This window comes from Gossypium hirsutum, chromosome A13, assembly GCF_007990345.1.
Source record: "Gossypium hirsutum isolate 1008001.06 chromosome A13, Gossypium_hirsutum_v2.1, whole genome shotgun sequence".
Taxonomy (NCBI): Eukaryota; Viridiplantae; Streptophyta; class Magnoliopsida; order Malvales; family Malvaceae; genus Gossypium; species Gossypium hirsutum.
The window spans coordinates 42085146-42102168 of NC_053436.1; positions in this window are offsets into that span (position 1 = coordinate 42085146).

The following is a 17023-nucleotide window of genomic DNA, read 5'->3' on the forward strand; positions in this document are numbered from 1 at the left end:
ATTAGCTCACCCAAGGAAGGTTTAAGCTGCCATAGTTGCAAGCTTCAAAAATAGGGTAAGGAAAAATAGTGGTCAAAATAATTTGTCTTTCCATTCTTCTCATGTTAACCTTTTATGTTTTCCTCAACAGTACAAGTGTCCTTCCCTCATGATTCTTCTATCTCTGTTCATATAGGGTAGTTATACCAGACTGGACAACTCACGTATTTTTGGTTTTTTTATCCAGACAGCTGTCAATTGCGGAAGCAATTTTGGACGCAATCTAGAATTAACTAATGCAGCGACATTAGTGTAGAAAGATAGCAAAATTCAGGATAAAATAGGCTAGGATTCATAGGGTTATAAACTGAAATTTACTAAACTGAAAATGCTAAAGGGTATACTAAAGATAACTAAATGGGAATAAATTAGCCAATAAGTAGGGAGAAAACATATATTCTTTCTAGTACAATCACACCCCCAAACTTGAGTTTTTACTTGTCCTCAAGTAAAATAGAAACTAGGAAGGCTACAAAAATTTTACTAAGGCAAATGATCATTCTAGCAACTTGAACCCTCTAAATTCCCAATGAATGAATCACATTTAGATGAAACAATATTGCATAGACAATACATAAGCATGAATGACTAAGATTGTACTTTCATCAAGGCTAACATCATGCTTCAAATCTTAAATTCTATTTACCAGCACAACATTTATTGTACAATACTAAGTATTTATATATCTTTTTTTTTCGAAATAAGGGATATTGTTGCATTACTGTACCCTTGTTCCTGAAAAGTAACAATAGGGTGCAACAAATCCCCAAGGAATACATAATTGCACCGATACACACTCATGCAGCGACAGCCTTTGGCCAGATTCATTTTCTAACACTTGTATTGGAATGTTCCCTTTTTAACATTCCACAATACACCCACTTTGGAGTGTCTCTTATTTATAACTATCTATACATACATAAGAAGCTGAAAAAGGCAGTTTCATTCAAGATTCAAGGAATTCTACAAGTCATTTATTATTAATGCAACCTAAATCATTCTTTAGAATATTGAAGATACAACATTCAGTCAATTTATCCAACTCATTCATTGACAATTCACATAATCAAAGAATTAAAGATCAAATATAACAAAATTTTTTGAACAATTGTGCATAAACATTGTATACTTCAAAAAAAAATTAAATGTGGGTGTATTTCCAAATGCCATATACATTCTCCCAAACTTAAAGATTGCATTGTCCCTAATGCACTGACATTAATATGTAATGACAATAAAAATGTAGTGACAATGTGTACTAAACAAAATTTGACTTACAGCTATATGCAATGCATGAAAACCACAGCTATAACTTTAAAATAAAACTAACTCAGTTATCTGCAGCCATTGCTATGGGTATATGATGTTCCTTCCTTCTCCTTTTCTTCTCTTCTTTCTTTCACTTCTTGTCCTTGGACCGCTTTCTTTTCTTTTCTTTGGGCATTGCATGGTCTTCAGAAACGCAACCCTGGCATCATCGGTTGCTACTTGTGTGGGAAAGGCCACATGAAGTGGTCTAGTATAGACCACAATTACTAATGAGTTATCCTGCTCCATACTGGTGATTTCAGCGACTTCCCCCGATCTCACTCTATCTAACTCTAGATTATCAATATTGTCACCCACAGACTCGAGCGCGATGATAATGTTTACATCAGATTCTTCCTCTTCTCTGTCTTTCTCTTCTTCAATAACTTTTTCTTCAGCAACAATTTCCTCTTCTGTAGCAGTAGCTTCCTTCTCAACAGCAGCGTCCTCTTGACCAGCAAAAGTACCATCCTCAAACAAACTATCAATCTTGTGTAGACATTCCTCAATTTTCTTGGATTCTTCCTCTTTGTAGTTATTAGAAACTTGCACGATGGAAGGAGATGCCACCGATCGGTCCTGGTCATCGAAGTCCTTATTCGTAGATGAATGTTCATTGTTTCGAATGATCGATGGAATGCTAGGAATTTCGAAAGTATGGAGGGGCTCAATTGACTTAATGTGGCGAAAATAGAACTGTTCCAGGCTTTAGTGTGGCGAAAAGGGAACTGTTCCAGGCTTTAGTATAAGCATAAAATAAATTCTGGGACTTCTCCATATCGTCTATTATAGTGACAAGTTTGATCTGCCTGTTACTGATGGAAGTAACCATTTTCTCAATATCATTCAACTTGCCGTATAATGATGTCTCTGTATGCAAGTTTGTTCCTTTACTTGTCTACTTTGGCTTTGCCCTTCCTTATCTTGCCGGTTCTTTCCTCCTTTAATATTGGTGTTTCTGTGCCACGAGTCATTCTCTCGAAAAAGGATTCATTAACTAGACCCTTATTATCCATGATTTCTTTATCTCCTAGGGGTATAATTCCTTTCTGCTGACACAATGACATGACTAATGATGGGAAAACCAAACTATCAATCTACCTAGTGGCGCATTCAGCAATTTCTCGATAGAGTATTGTGCCGACATCAATTCTTCTACCCTAATAATGGAATGTATCAGACACATTCTGTCAAGGTTAACGGTGGTGTTGTGGGTAGATAGAACTCACCTGTAGCTAACAAAGTGAAACTAAATTTTGATGTGCAGCGTTAAGAAACGGTGGTGCATCATAAAATTCTTTGAATGTGACCTTGTCCACATTGCTCCTTCAATACACAAGTCGTGTACCAGCAGGTTCATTTTTTTCGTCTGTCACTTTTGTAAAGAAATCGGAGTGTTCATTGACATCGACCGTAATATTGTACAGCTCATTGACTATTTTGGCATCCTATGGAATGAGACCTTCGCGAATAAAAATAAACTCTAATTCTTAGTCATAGAGGTTGGCATAGAACTCATGTACAAGGAAAGGGGAATAGGTTCCAGCATGTGCACAGAAATTTCCCCATTTCAGTTTAGAAATGGTTTGCTGAATTTGTTTTCCCAACTCTTATTGTTGGGACAAGGAAATGCCTTGTTCGGGGTGAAAATTTCTCCCCAATATGTTGTCTTCAAATCGTTTGCTTGCCATTTCATTCAAAAAAGATTACTAGTTCCTTTTTCTGAACTGGCCTGAGGAATTCCGACTCATGAACTGCAGTAGCAAAGGGAACATTTTTTTGTAGATTTGTTGGCTTTCTTCGTCGAACCTCTTGTTCTTGCCATATTTTGTGGAGGGAATATGATTTTAAATGAAAAAGGTAGGATCTTGAGTAAGGAAAAAAAATAAAAATGGTTGCTTGGATGCTTTACAGTCGGCACAGTGGTGTAGACATTATAGGGAGTTGAAGAGGAAGATGTAGTGTTGTGATGTTTTGTGGAGAGAACAAAGCTATCAGGAAGATTTGCGTCCAATAAGAATTGTGCTTGCTCAAGCAGATCAAACGTGTAACACCCCTTACCCGTGTCCGAGGCTGGGACAGGATACAAGGCATTACTGGACTTAAACATACACAATCACATAAAATCGGGCCATAAAACTTCATTCAAATAAAAAAATTCATACATATGTATAACGTCCCTTAAATGGGCTTAAGAGGCACTAAGCACGTATCGAAGATGATTCGGGACTAAACTAAAAACTTTGAAAACTTTTGGGAAAACTTAGAAAATTTTATCATGAAACAGGGTCACACGCCCGTGTGGGTAGGCCATGTGGTCACACACGCCCTTGTAACTCTTTGTTTCTAACGTCATCACCAAAGTAGGGGCACAGGCCAAAGTAAACGCCCATGGGGCAAGCCCTGTGTCACACAAGGCCTAGACACACACTCGTGTGTCTACCCGTGTAGACAAATGCAAGGCTATTTTCCAAGCCATTTTTCCACCCTCACAAGACATGCATACTCACATATCTCAATGGCATCCAACATGCCATAAATCAACACTTAATAATAGTAAATATGGCTTATGCATGACATTCTCATAACAACTTACGCATACACAAGGCATCATACTTTATCAAGATTAATCATAACAACTTTTATACCGAGATTATCATTAATACATTTTCACATTTCACACTTATGTTATAATCTATCCATATGCCAATTATGCCAAAATCAATCATCGAGTACTTAAGTCGTATGCACACATTCATCCATATCAAACAACATGATCACACCATAAAACATTGGCAAATACACATGAATAATCATATGATCAGCATAAGCCATCATTCATGGCTATATACAAATTGGACTATAACCATTATAGGCCAACACATTTGGCCACATTAGCATTGACATAATTACAAAGATAGAGCCTCTATACATGCCATAGACTTAAGTATTTGAATACTTATACCCCAAATGATAGCTTGATAGTGTGATTGAATCTCCGACGATCTCCAACCTGAGCTAGCTATATAAACCTATAAGAGATGAAAAGGGAGGGGGTAAGCTATAAAGCTTAGTAAGTTCATATGAAAATAATAAGCAATTTATTAATATGCTTTTTCCAAATTCTTACAACATGTTCTCAAGGTATCACAATTATAATTGCATATTATTCCACTATTTGTTCAAATTCCAGACAAGCTGTCTACTCAATTCTTAGTCGCTAAATTATTTATTTCTAGAGATATGGAGCTCCAAATTAAGATCCGTTAATTTTCCCTGAAACTAGATTCACATATCTTCTTACCATAAAATGTTTAGAATTTTTGGTTTAGCCAATAAGTACAGTTTATTCTTGAAAGTTACCCCTTTTTGCTATCCAACAATTCCGACCCTCTTCAATAAAAATTAATTATATCCTCATAAAGAATGTTAATGATGTTCTTGTTTGTTTTTTAGAAAATAGACTCATTAAAGATTCTAAGAATATAAACTATAACCCTTAATTATTGTTTTACAATTTTTAATGATTTTCCAAAATCAGAATAGGGGATTCCAAGATCATTCTGACCCTGTCTAACACAAATTCAAATATCTCATAATCTAAAATTTTTTTTCTTACACCGTTTCTTCTATGTAAAAATAAACTTAATAAGATCCAATTTTATATTTTATTCATCCTCTAACTAGATTTCCACAAATTTTGGTGAATTTTCAAAGTTGGCCTACAACTATTGTCCAAAACAGTTTTAGTTCAAAAATGATGATAACTAAGCTCATCACACCTTCACCAATCATTTCAACCATCATGGTATAAATACATATTTACACAACATAAGCATGGACCCATAATCACAAGTTCATCAAAAAATAATTCTCATAAACATGACTTACTTATTTACTTTGTTACAAAGATGCATCATAACTCATGTAAATACCTGTGCCAATCCTTACCATTTCATACATACACGTAATGCCGTTGCATCTTCGATGTCTCGCACACTAAGTGCCATATTCAATATCTCGTACACCAAGTGCCATTATTAATTTTTTCACGCTAAGTGTCATATACATATATAGCCGAAGCTATCTCCAATCGCACACCAAGTGCCACATTTAGTCGAAGCTATTTCGAACCGCGCATTAAGTGTCATTTTTTTTAGCCGATATGTCGTTAAACATAACAATAGTCACGTATATACAATTTATATAATATCAAAGCATTAAAAGCATAAATTTCACAATGCTTATTACATACAAACTTACCTCGATCATTAAAACGACGGAACGGATCGATTAGTCTGATACTTTGTTTTTCACCTGTTTTAGATCCAATTCTCGATTATCTCAATCTATATAAAATAAAATATTACTTATTTAATCAAAATTTCATTCAATTTAATGCAATTTACACATTTTGGAAAAATTACATTTTTGTCCCTATTTTTCACATTTTTGCAATTTAGTCCTTATCACTTAAAATCACAATTTCATGAAATTAAACACAAACCAAGCCAGCCAAAATTTTCACATATTATTATCAGACCATATTTTCAATTTATTTCACATTTTAACCACTAAATTTCCATATTATATAATTTGGTCCAAATTTGACATTTTTACTCAAAATCACTTTATAAAACTTGTTAATCTAACAACAATGATTTATTTTCCATCATCAACACTCAAAAACATCAAGCTATCATCAACGCAAACTCAAAAATTCATCAACAAATTCAGAAATTAGGGTACGAGCTAATTAGAACACGCAGCAACGATCACAAAAACATAAAAATCATAAAAAATCGAGCTCAAAACACTTACAAATTGAGCCATGAAGATGTCGAACCCTAAAACACAACCATGGCTGTTTATTTTCTCTGTATTTGATGGAAGATGAAGAAATATAACATGATTTTGGCTTTTATTTTATTTATTATTAACTTTAATTACCTATTTACCTTTTTACCCTTTAAAAATATTAATAAATACACCAAATGCCACTCCACTAACTTCCACTATCTCATAAATGGGCTATTCACCACATAAGGACCTTTTCTTTTAATTCCATAGCCATTTAATACCTTTAACTTATAGAATTCAACTCTTACGTTTTACGCGATTTAGTCCTTTTTATTGAATTAACCACTCAAACGGTAAAATTTCTTTACAAAATTTTCACACGAACATTCTATCATTTGTAAACCTTATTAAAATAATAAAATAAATATTTTGACTTCAGATTTGTGGTTCCAAAGCCACTATTCCAATCTGAACCAAAAACGAGCTGTTACAAAACGGCCAGGTGGGTTTTGATCCAATGGTGGAGTTTGAATTTCCTTTAATTCTGATTAATGGTAACACAGTGGTATAGAATACATTGATAGCCAAATCTTGTTGTGTTGACATTGGTACCTTATTATTCTGTAAAAAGGAAAGAAAACAAGCTTTACAAAATAGGAATAAAATAAGATGAAATCTTGGAGTAATAAATTAAAATTTTAAAATGTTTGGACCAAATTAATGGTCTCTGCCTGCTTCTGAATTTTATTTCCAAAATAGTGTTTGAATCTCTATCCATTGACCTTGAACTGATGTCCATTGCGTAAATCTCAATCTGTGACTGCACCATGAGGAAATACATTGACAAATTTGAACAGTCTAGACCAACGTGAATGCAATTTACTCAGGTGCAATTTAAGTCGAGAATTGAATAATAAAACATGTTGCCCCATGATAAATTGTCACTGCAAAATAATTTTTCCATGCCATCGTTTGGTCTTTTACTTATAAATCGCAGCATTTTCATAAGCATTTCTTCAAATCTCCTCTAGCTCAATGATGCCTAACAACATTTTCTTTCCAGCAACTTTATAGTCCATGTTCACTTGCTTAATTGCCCACATCGCTTTGTGTTCCAGTTCAACTGGAAAGTGACATGTTTTCCCAAAAACCAATTGAAATGGAGACATCCCCAATGAAGTCTTGTATGTTGTCTGTAAAGCCTATAGAGCGTCATCCAATTGAAAGGACCAATCTTTCCTCGAAGGGTTCAGAACCTTCCCGAGAATGTTCTTAATTTGTCGATTTGATACTTCGGCTTGTCCATTGGTTTGTGGATGATAGGTAGTGGCCATTCTATGATTAACTCTATATCTCTTTAATGCGGTTGCCACTTGGTTGCAATGGAAATGTGTACCCTAATCACTAATCAATGCCTTAGAGTACCGAGACGAGTGAGTATATGCCTGTGAAAGAATTTAAACACTGTCCTTACATCATCCTTTGGGATAGCAATAGCCTCTACCCACTTCGAGACATAGTCAACAATAACTAATATATAAAGATTTACAAATGAATTTGGAAATTGTCCCATAAAATTCATTCCCCAAACATCAAATAATTCAACTTCTAAATTGGCTGTTGCAACATTTCATTCTGTCAAGAAATAGAACCGGTGCACTGACATTTATCGCATTGATTCACAAAGTTATGAGCATCCATGAATAATGATGGCCAGTAAAATCTTGATTAGAGAACCTTAGCAGCAGTTCTCATACCACCGAAATGACCTCCATAAGGAGCATCATGACAGTGCTTCAAAATTGAAAGCATCTCCTCTTCTGGAACACAACGCCAAATAATGTTGTCATTGCATACCTTGAATAAATATAGCTCATTCCAATGGTATTTCACTACATCACGAAGAAATCTTTCTTTTTTATGGGCCTTGATACTCAATGGGAGCTTTCCACACACCAAGTAATTAACCAAATCTGCATACCAAGAAGTTGCATCAACAGCAAATAACATCTTATTTGGGAATGTGTTGACAATTTAAAGTATTTCCCGTCTTTGCTGCCAATTTCCAATCTAGAAAAATGATAGTCAACTTGATTCTTTAACCTCTTTCGGTCTTTTATCTCGATGTCAGATTCTTGCAACAATAATATCCATCATATCAGTCTTGGTTTGGCATCTTTTTTCGCAAAGAGATATCGTAACGCAAAGTGATCAGTGAATACCGTAACTTTTGCACCGACAAGATAAGAGAGAAACTTATCGAAAGAAAAGACTACGGCCAGCAATTCTTTCTTTGTGGTGATATAATTGAACTTAGTCTCTGTAAGAGTACTAATAGCATAATAAATGGTGTGAAATATTTTTCCCTTACGTTGTCCTAGCATTGCACCCACGGCGAAGTCATTTGCATCGCACCTAACTTCGAAAGGTTGAGACCAATCTGGTGCAATGACAATGGGTGCATTGACCAACTGCTTCTTTAAATGAATAAAGGCATCCAGATATGCCTTGTCAAAGAGGAATTTTTTATTCTATTCTAGCAATGAGCACAATAGTTTTGTAATTTTTGAAAATTCCCTAATAAATTGCTAGTAAAATCCTTCATGTCCAAGAAAGCTATAAATACCTTTCACATTTGCCAGTAGGGGTAATTTCTTGATTATTTCCACCTTGGCTTTATCCACTTGGATACCCTGATTAGAGATGCGATGGCCCAACACAATGCCTTTAGTTGCCATAAAATGGCATTTTTCCTAATTCAAAACAAGATGAGTGTCCTCACATCACTTCAGTACTTTATCCAAATTGTCAATGCAATGATCAAAATAATTCCCATAAATTGAAAAGTCATCCATAAAACCTCTAAAGAGTCTTCGATCATATCTGAAAATATTTTCATCATACACCTTTGAAATGTGGCTGGTGCATTGCAAAGACCGAAAGGCATACGATGAAAAGTAAAAGTACCAAAGGGGCATGTGAAAGTTGTTTTCTTTTGGTCCTCAGGTGCAATAGCAATTTGGTTGTACCCAGAATAGCCGTCTAGGAAGTAATAATAAGCTTTTCCAGCAAGCTGATCAAACATTTGGTCAATGAAGGGAAGTGGAAAATGATCCTTTTTTGTGGCCACATTCAATTTGTGATAATCTATACAAACTCAGCATCCCCTGGGGATGTGTGTAAGTTTTATTTCATTCTTATCATTGCAAACCACTGTGATGCCACTCTTTTTCGGGATGCATTGCACTGGACGCACCCACTTGCTATCAGAAATCAAGTAAATGATTCCTACATCAATCCATTTTATGATTTCCTTCTTGACAACTTCTTTCATATTCTCGTTTAACCTTTGTTGCGGTTCAACCGGTTACTTTCCTTCATCTTATAACTTGATTTTGTGCATGCAAAAAGAATGAATAATACCTTAAATATCCACAATGTTCCAGGAAATAGCTCGTTTGTTTTGCTTGAGACTGTGAGTCAATTTCTTTTCTTCTGTTTCATCCAGTGTTGCGGAGATAATAACTGGAAGATTATTGTGATCGCCCAAAAATATATATTTGAGATAATGAGGTAGTGGTTGCAATTCTAGAGTAGAAGTGTAATATCCCGAATTAGGGCCTAATCGGAAAGTGGTTTTGTGACCACAAATCTAAGGTAGAAAAATTTATTTTATTATCATTTTAAGGTATATGGCATGACTGCATGATTGTGTGAAAATTTCGTTTAGAAATTTTATCGATAGAGGGTCCAATTTGATATTTAGGACTAAATTGCAAAAGTTGTAAAATATGTGCTCTAGTTCACAAAGGTATTAAGTACTTGTGAGTAATGGGTTTTTAAAGTGGAGGTCCTTTGATAGTAATTAGACCATTACACTAGTTTGGACAAAAATACCTAAAGGAAGATAAAACACCATAGTTTTTAATTAAGGGCATTTTGGTCAATTAGTTATTAAAATGAATTAAAAACAAAATTAAAAGCCAATTTTTGTCCATCTTCTTCATTACGCTGAAATTTCAAGGGTTCTACATAGCTAGGGTTTGTTTCAAGCTTCCAAGCTCCATATTAAGTGATTCCAAGCCCCGTTTTTAATGTTCTTTACGTTTTTGGAATCCAAGTAGCTCGAAATAAATTATGCTAGCAATAATTCAACCTAGGGTTCATATTTGGAAAAATACCCATAGGTGAAATTTGTGTAATTTGGTGTTTTATGATAGAATATGAGGTTTTAAATTATGTTAGACAACTTGTGCTACTCGATTTTAAGTGAAAACGAGTAAAAGGGCTTAATCGATAAAAATACGTAATAGTCATAAGTACATGTTAGAGTGTGAATTTGATGTTGTCATAGAAGGGAAAAATGATCAGCATGTCATAAAACATACGAAAATAGGATGAGGTTTAATTTACGAGCCTTGGGGAAAAAGTGCAAATATGTGAAAGTTTAGGGGCAAAATGGTAATTTTGCCAAAGTTCGTATTAGGGGCTGTTTTGATAAATGTATGTATTAAATAAATTAATTTGGCATTATAGATCAAGAGAAACGAGATTCAAGTCGCGATCGAGGGAAAAATAAAGTTTACGAGGAATAGGCGCGATTGCTAATATTTTGTATAGAGGTAAGTTCATGTGTAAATAAGGTAACATAATCTTTATTTTAAGTGATTTAATGTTATTTATATGATATGATACTTATTATCATGAAATATGATGTTTTGTAAATTATTATTTGGTGATATGCAAATTATGTGAACAACTTGATATGTATGAGAAGTTAGCAAGTATCGATTTCTATATTCTGAAGAAGGCGATCGAAATGTGTAATTGAAAAGAATCCCGTTTGAACCTTGGGAATAGATTAGGGTACAAGTGACATGTCACTAGGATGGTTGAGTTTCGAACTCGTTGAGTTAAGTCCGAGTTCGTGAGATTTAACTAGGCATCCGAGCTCGTTGAGTTGAGTCCGAGTTCGTGAGATGTAACTAGGCATCCAAGCTCGTTAAGTTGAGTCCGAGTTCATTTATGGCCGGGTTACATGGTATCTTGGCTACATAGATTTCGAAAGCTATTGAGCTTATTTAGCTATGAGTATAGCACTTATGTGCACATTATCCGTGTATCCGAAATCATATTCCGATGTGTTCAACGGGAGATCTCTAATAGAATAAGGAGAATGCCTAATACGAAGGTGACATGTTGGTAAGTGTGATGAATAAGAAAATTTGACAGGTATGTGTTTAAACCCTCGGGTTGAGAACTTAGTATGATGAAATTGTAGTAAGATATTAAATGCAAATGTAACATGAATGTATTGGTGTTGTTTATGCAAATAATGTTTATGTTGAATGGCATGATTATGTTACTTGTTATTTGCATGTGAACTTACTAAGCATTTATGCTTACTCCCTCCTTTTCCTTCATTGTAGTTTTGACAAGCCAGCTTGAGAATCGAGATAGGTCGAAGGCTCGTTCACACTATCCAAAGACCTAAATTGGTAAAATGGCTTGTATATTTTGAATGTGGCATGTATAGCACTATACTCACTTTGTGTAAATGATCTTATGATATGGTAAATGAGTGATGTGGAAATGCTTGTTGTTGATTAGCTATTGGAATGACTAATCAAAATTTATATTTAGTGTTATGTATGCTTAATGTATTACCTACTCCATGGAAAACCATAAAATGGTGAAATTTGCTATAAAACAGAGTCATACAGCAGCATTGACGTGAATTTGAAAAATCAATAAAAATATTAAAAATGGAATTAAATGATGAATAAGTTATGAAATTGAAGCCTAATGAGTCTATTTTCATATGGATGGAACAAAATAGGTAAATGAGTTATATTTTGTGAGATATTTAAATTTTTGTGAAACAGGGTCAGAGCGATTTCTGAATCCCATGTTCTGAATTTGGAAATTCATCAAAAATTGTACAAAAACAATGAGAGGTCATGATTTATATGTACAAATTCCTTATTGAGTCTAGTTTTAATATAAATAAATGGCATAGTATTTTGAGTTCTGTAAAAAGAGAATAGTGGTTCGTAATACATAGGGGTCAGATTAGTCGAACCCTGAAACAGGGGAGACTTTAACTAATAAACAGTACTAATTTGCTTGACCAAAAATTCTATAAAAAATTTAGTAGATAGATATATGAGTCTAGTTTCAGGGAAAATTTATAGATCTTAATTTAGAGTTTCGAAACTCGAGATATGAATTTTTAAGCGACTATGACACAGTTGACCAGCTTGTCTAGAAATTTTAAAAAATAAATTATTTGAGCTGCTTAATTAATGAATTAAGTTCGTTAACACCTCGTACTCGACTCTAGTGATGTTCTCGGCTACGGGGGCGTTACAAAAAGATTCTTCAATTGATGGTTAGAAAATTGGATTTGTTCTGTTGGTTAAGTCTAAGGATTCAATTTTCCATCTGTGCTTGATTTCAATATTAGTAGCTTCAACCGTGCTGCAATAATTATCTAAGGATTCCGCCTCAGATGCCACTACAATTTCTTCAGGAAGGATTGTGCTTTGGTTGTAGAATTCTTCCTCAATTAAATCATCTAGCACATCGACAGTATGGCACTCTGCCTTATCCTTGTGATGAACAAACTCAAAAATACTGAAGGTAACTTGCTCATCGTTAAGTCGCATGGTTAGTCCTCCTTTATAAACATCAATGAGAGTTGGACCGGTGTCTAAAAATGGTCGTCCCAAGCTTATGGGAACCTTATTGTCTACTTCGTAGTCAAGTATGATAAAATCAGCTGGAAAAATGAATTTATTCACACAAACTCAAACATCTTTGATTTGCCCTTCAGGTTGAGCTAAAGATCAATCTGCCAGTTACAATGTCACTACAGTTGGTTTTATGTGACCAATTCCCAATTTTCTGAAAGTAGATAATGGTATGAGGTTGAATCTAGCTCCCAAATCACATAAAGCCTTGCCCAAATTATGGTTGTCAATCAAACATGGAATGGTAAAGCTTCCAGGATCTTTCAATTTAGGGGGCAACTTGTTTGTCAAAATAGCACTACAGCCTTCTATGAGTGCAATAGTTTCAATATCAGTGAGTTTTTTCTTCTTGGACAAGATGTCTTTCATAAATTTCCCATAACTCGAAATTTGTACCAGAGCGTCCACTAAAGGAATGTTGATTTGCAGTTGTTTCAGTGAATCCAAAAACTATTGATACTTTTTATCATTTTCATTCCTCTTGAACATCAGTGGAAAAGGTGCAGATGGAAGACATCTGGTTGCGGTGACACTTTTGGTTGCATTGACAATTTTGAGGGTCGAATATAAGGCATGTGAGTGATAGTTTGTGGTACTTTATTGCCGGATATATCGACAAGCTCTTCAGACGGCCCCTTCCCATTAGGGGTTAAGTCATCAATGTCTGAGGATGCTACAGTAGAATTTATAACTGACTCACCAGTTTTTTTACCACTCCTAAGAGTGATGGCTTTACAGTGCTCTTTCCCTCTCAAATTAGGATTTTTGGTGTCATTAGGTAATGAGCCTTGTGGTCGAGTATTCAGATTTGAAGCAAGCTATCCCAATTGTGCCTCCAATGCTGGAATGGAAGATGAATTTCCTTAAACAATAGCTTATGTGTGAGTAATATGCTCTCGCATTAACGCCTCAAGAGCAGTTAGTGGGCCAGAAGTAGAAGCTTGTGTATACTGTTGTTGTCGCTTTCCTTGATCATTCAAATTCATCACTTATAACTGCATCTGAGTTTGATGTGATTGTATCTGACCTTGTTGTAGATACAACTGAGGATGCTAATTGTAGTTCTGTTGTTGATTGTAATTCCCTTGTCGTGGATTATAATTGCCTGGAGTAGATGTATTCCTATATCTGAATGTCGCAATGTTTTGTCCAACATTCTAAGTTCCCTAAAACTATTGCTATCGTGCAGATTTGTTGTAAGAATTTCCATGAGAATTGTTATGAATATTACTGTCATAACATGCATTTTCTGCACGTTACGGATAATCTTCATAATTATGATTATCACCACAAATTTCATAGTAGAAGACAGGAACATCCAATTTTTGAGCCACCTATATAGGCGCAACGTCACTCGTCCCTTGCATATTGTTAATCATGTTTGTAAGCGAAGAGACTTGGGCATTTAGCACATATATTGCATCGAGTTCAATAACTCCTAGAGTAGTTTTTGCTGGTGTAGCTCTAGATATGTGATATTGATAATCATTTTGAGCAATTCCCTCAAGAATTCTCATAGCCTCATTATCCGTACAATCCAGCAGAGATCAATTAGCTAATGCATCGATAAGATTCTTTGAATGAGAATTCAGACCATTATAGAAAATCTCAGTTTGTGTTTCTGGTTGAATATCATGCATGGGACAACGTCGAAGTAAAAACTTATAATGTTCCCATGTGGTATGAAGATTTTCATCACTCAGCTGATGATAAGCAATAATATCATTTCAAAGACGAGCATTCATTGTCAGCAGGTTAAAGCGTAAAACAAACTGCGTGGCTAGAGCATTCCAAGAAGTAATTGATCAAGCAGGTAGCCTAAGAAACTAATGCGAGCTTTTTCCTGCAAGGAATAAGGAAATAATTGCATCTTTAAGGCATCATCAGGAACGCCTTGTTGGATAAAGGAATCACAAGTCAATAAAATGATTTAAGATGTTCTCTCGCATCTTCATGTGGCAGCCCAACATATAGTCCATTAGAGTTCAGCATTTGTAACATCACTAGCTTAAGTTCAAAATTCCCAGCTTGTATTTCAGGCCTGACAATTCCCGTTTGTAAATCATCCAAGACAGCTACTACAAAATCTCATATAGTTATATTTTGGATGAGAGCATTATGCAGCAACAATAGGTTATGAACATTTTACTGTTGCATCAGGGGTATGGCTACATCGTCCCCTCGTAAATCCATATTTTTTTCTTAAAGTCTTCTCCAAACAATTCTTTCAATTTCTAGATCAAAGTCGGCAAGAAAATCTGAGTTGCGTCGGGTCGTAAAACACCTAAAACAACGTTGATGAATTAACAACAAAGAAAAATTACTTAGTGAGTACTAAATATTATGTAAAGAAAACAAAATGCAAAAAGAAACACACAAAAACAAAAATAAATATTAAACAAGTGCCATCCCCAACAACGGCGCCAAAAACTTGATCGGCTGTAAATGTCACAGCAATAATATGCAATCGTATCCTATCGATGCAGGTATAGTAGACAGATGTGAGTCTGTCAGATATCGATCCCACAAGGATGGTTGTCTTTTGTCTATTAATGTCGGTGCAATAACTAGATAGACACGAGATAAATTGTGAGGATAGTTATTGAAGCAATAACTCGAAAACAATAAGATAAAGTATGCTATGGATAAATTGGGATCCCCAACGTGAATCTTTAGCAGAATACTAAGTACTCACAAGGTAAAAAAGATGGGTGATTGTCGATGCAATAAAATTTAATGTATGTCTTACCAAACGCCACTCCTCTATTTAATCTGGGACTTAACCATGCATAATAACCTCACCTTCTGATGAGGGCAATATAGAACTATTAACAATGAGTAGACTAAATTCCTTTAGCCATTACTCAACTTCTGCTGTAATACTTATTAGCTTAAACTGTCACTGCACCTTCTAGTGTTAGTGACTGCGATAACACTTCCATGTTTAAAACATTCAAACCTATAGGATTAAATAATAAAACAAAATTAATACGATAACTTTTAACCAAGAATTCATTGTACATCCATACAATAGAAAATATAGATTAGTCACCAATGTTTCTAAAGAAATAAGAAAGAATTTGAGTAGAGAAGACTATTCCTAGTTAACTCGATTGAATCTCTCGATTTTCTCTTGTCTTGTACATTTTAAGCTGCCATAGCCGCAAGTTTCAAAAATAGGGTAAGGAAAAATAGTGGTAAAAAGAATTCGTCTTTCCATTCTTCTCACATTCACCTTTTATGTGCTCCTCAATAGTACAGGTGTCCTTCACTCAAGATTCTTTTATCCTTGTTCGTATACGGTAGTTACACTGGACTGGAGAACTCACGTATTTTTGGTTTTTTTAATCAAGATAGTTGTCAATTGCGACGACAATTCTGGATGCAATCTGGAGTTAACTAATGCAGTGACATTAGTGCAGAAAGATAGCGAAATTAAGGATAAAATAGGCTAGGATTCACTGGGTTATAAAATGCAATTTACTAAACTGAAAATGCTAAAATGTATGCTAAAAATAACTAAATAGGAACAAATTAACCAATAAGTAGGGAGAAAAAATATGTTCTTTCTAGTATAATCACTTCTTTATCGCCAATTTCTTGTTGATTTTCTAAAATCACACCCTTACCATGAGGTTATTTCCCTATGTGTTTGGCTTTTCACAACGCCGACTTCGAGTTGTGCTATTGAGTCTTGAGATATTGGAGGCATCAGATCTAACACCTCGTAATCATATCTCCAAGGAACTCATTGGTCATCTGTAACACCTCCTAACCCCAAGCCGTCACTGGAATAGGGCTACGAGGCATTACCAGACTTATACACTAACATTTATACAAAACCGAGTCATAAACTTTACATTCCAGATCAATTCTTATCAAATTTCATCATAAAGTCCCTAACATGGGCCTACGGGGCCCAATACATGTTTTAGAAGTGGTTCGGGACTAAACTGACAACTTTGGAAATTTTTTTCCCTTAAAGGTAGGGGCACACGCCCATGTGCCCTGGGACATGGCCGTGTGGCCAGCTTGTGGAGTTCCCATTGCTGTGGGGCCAGGCCGTGGGCATATCTGACTTGCACACACGATCGTGGGAACAACCCGTGTGACATAAATAGAGA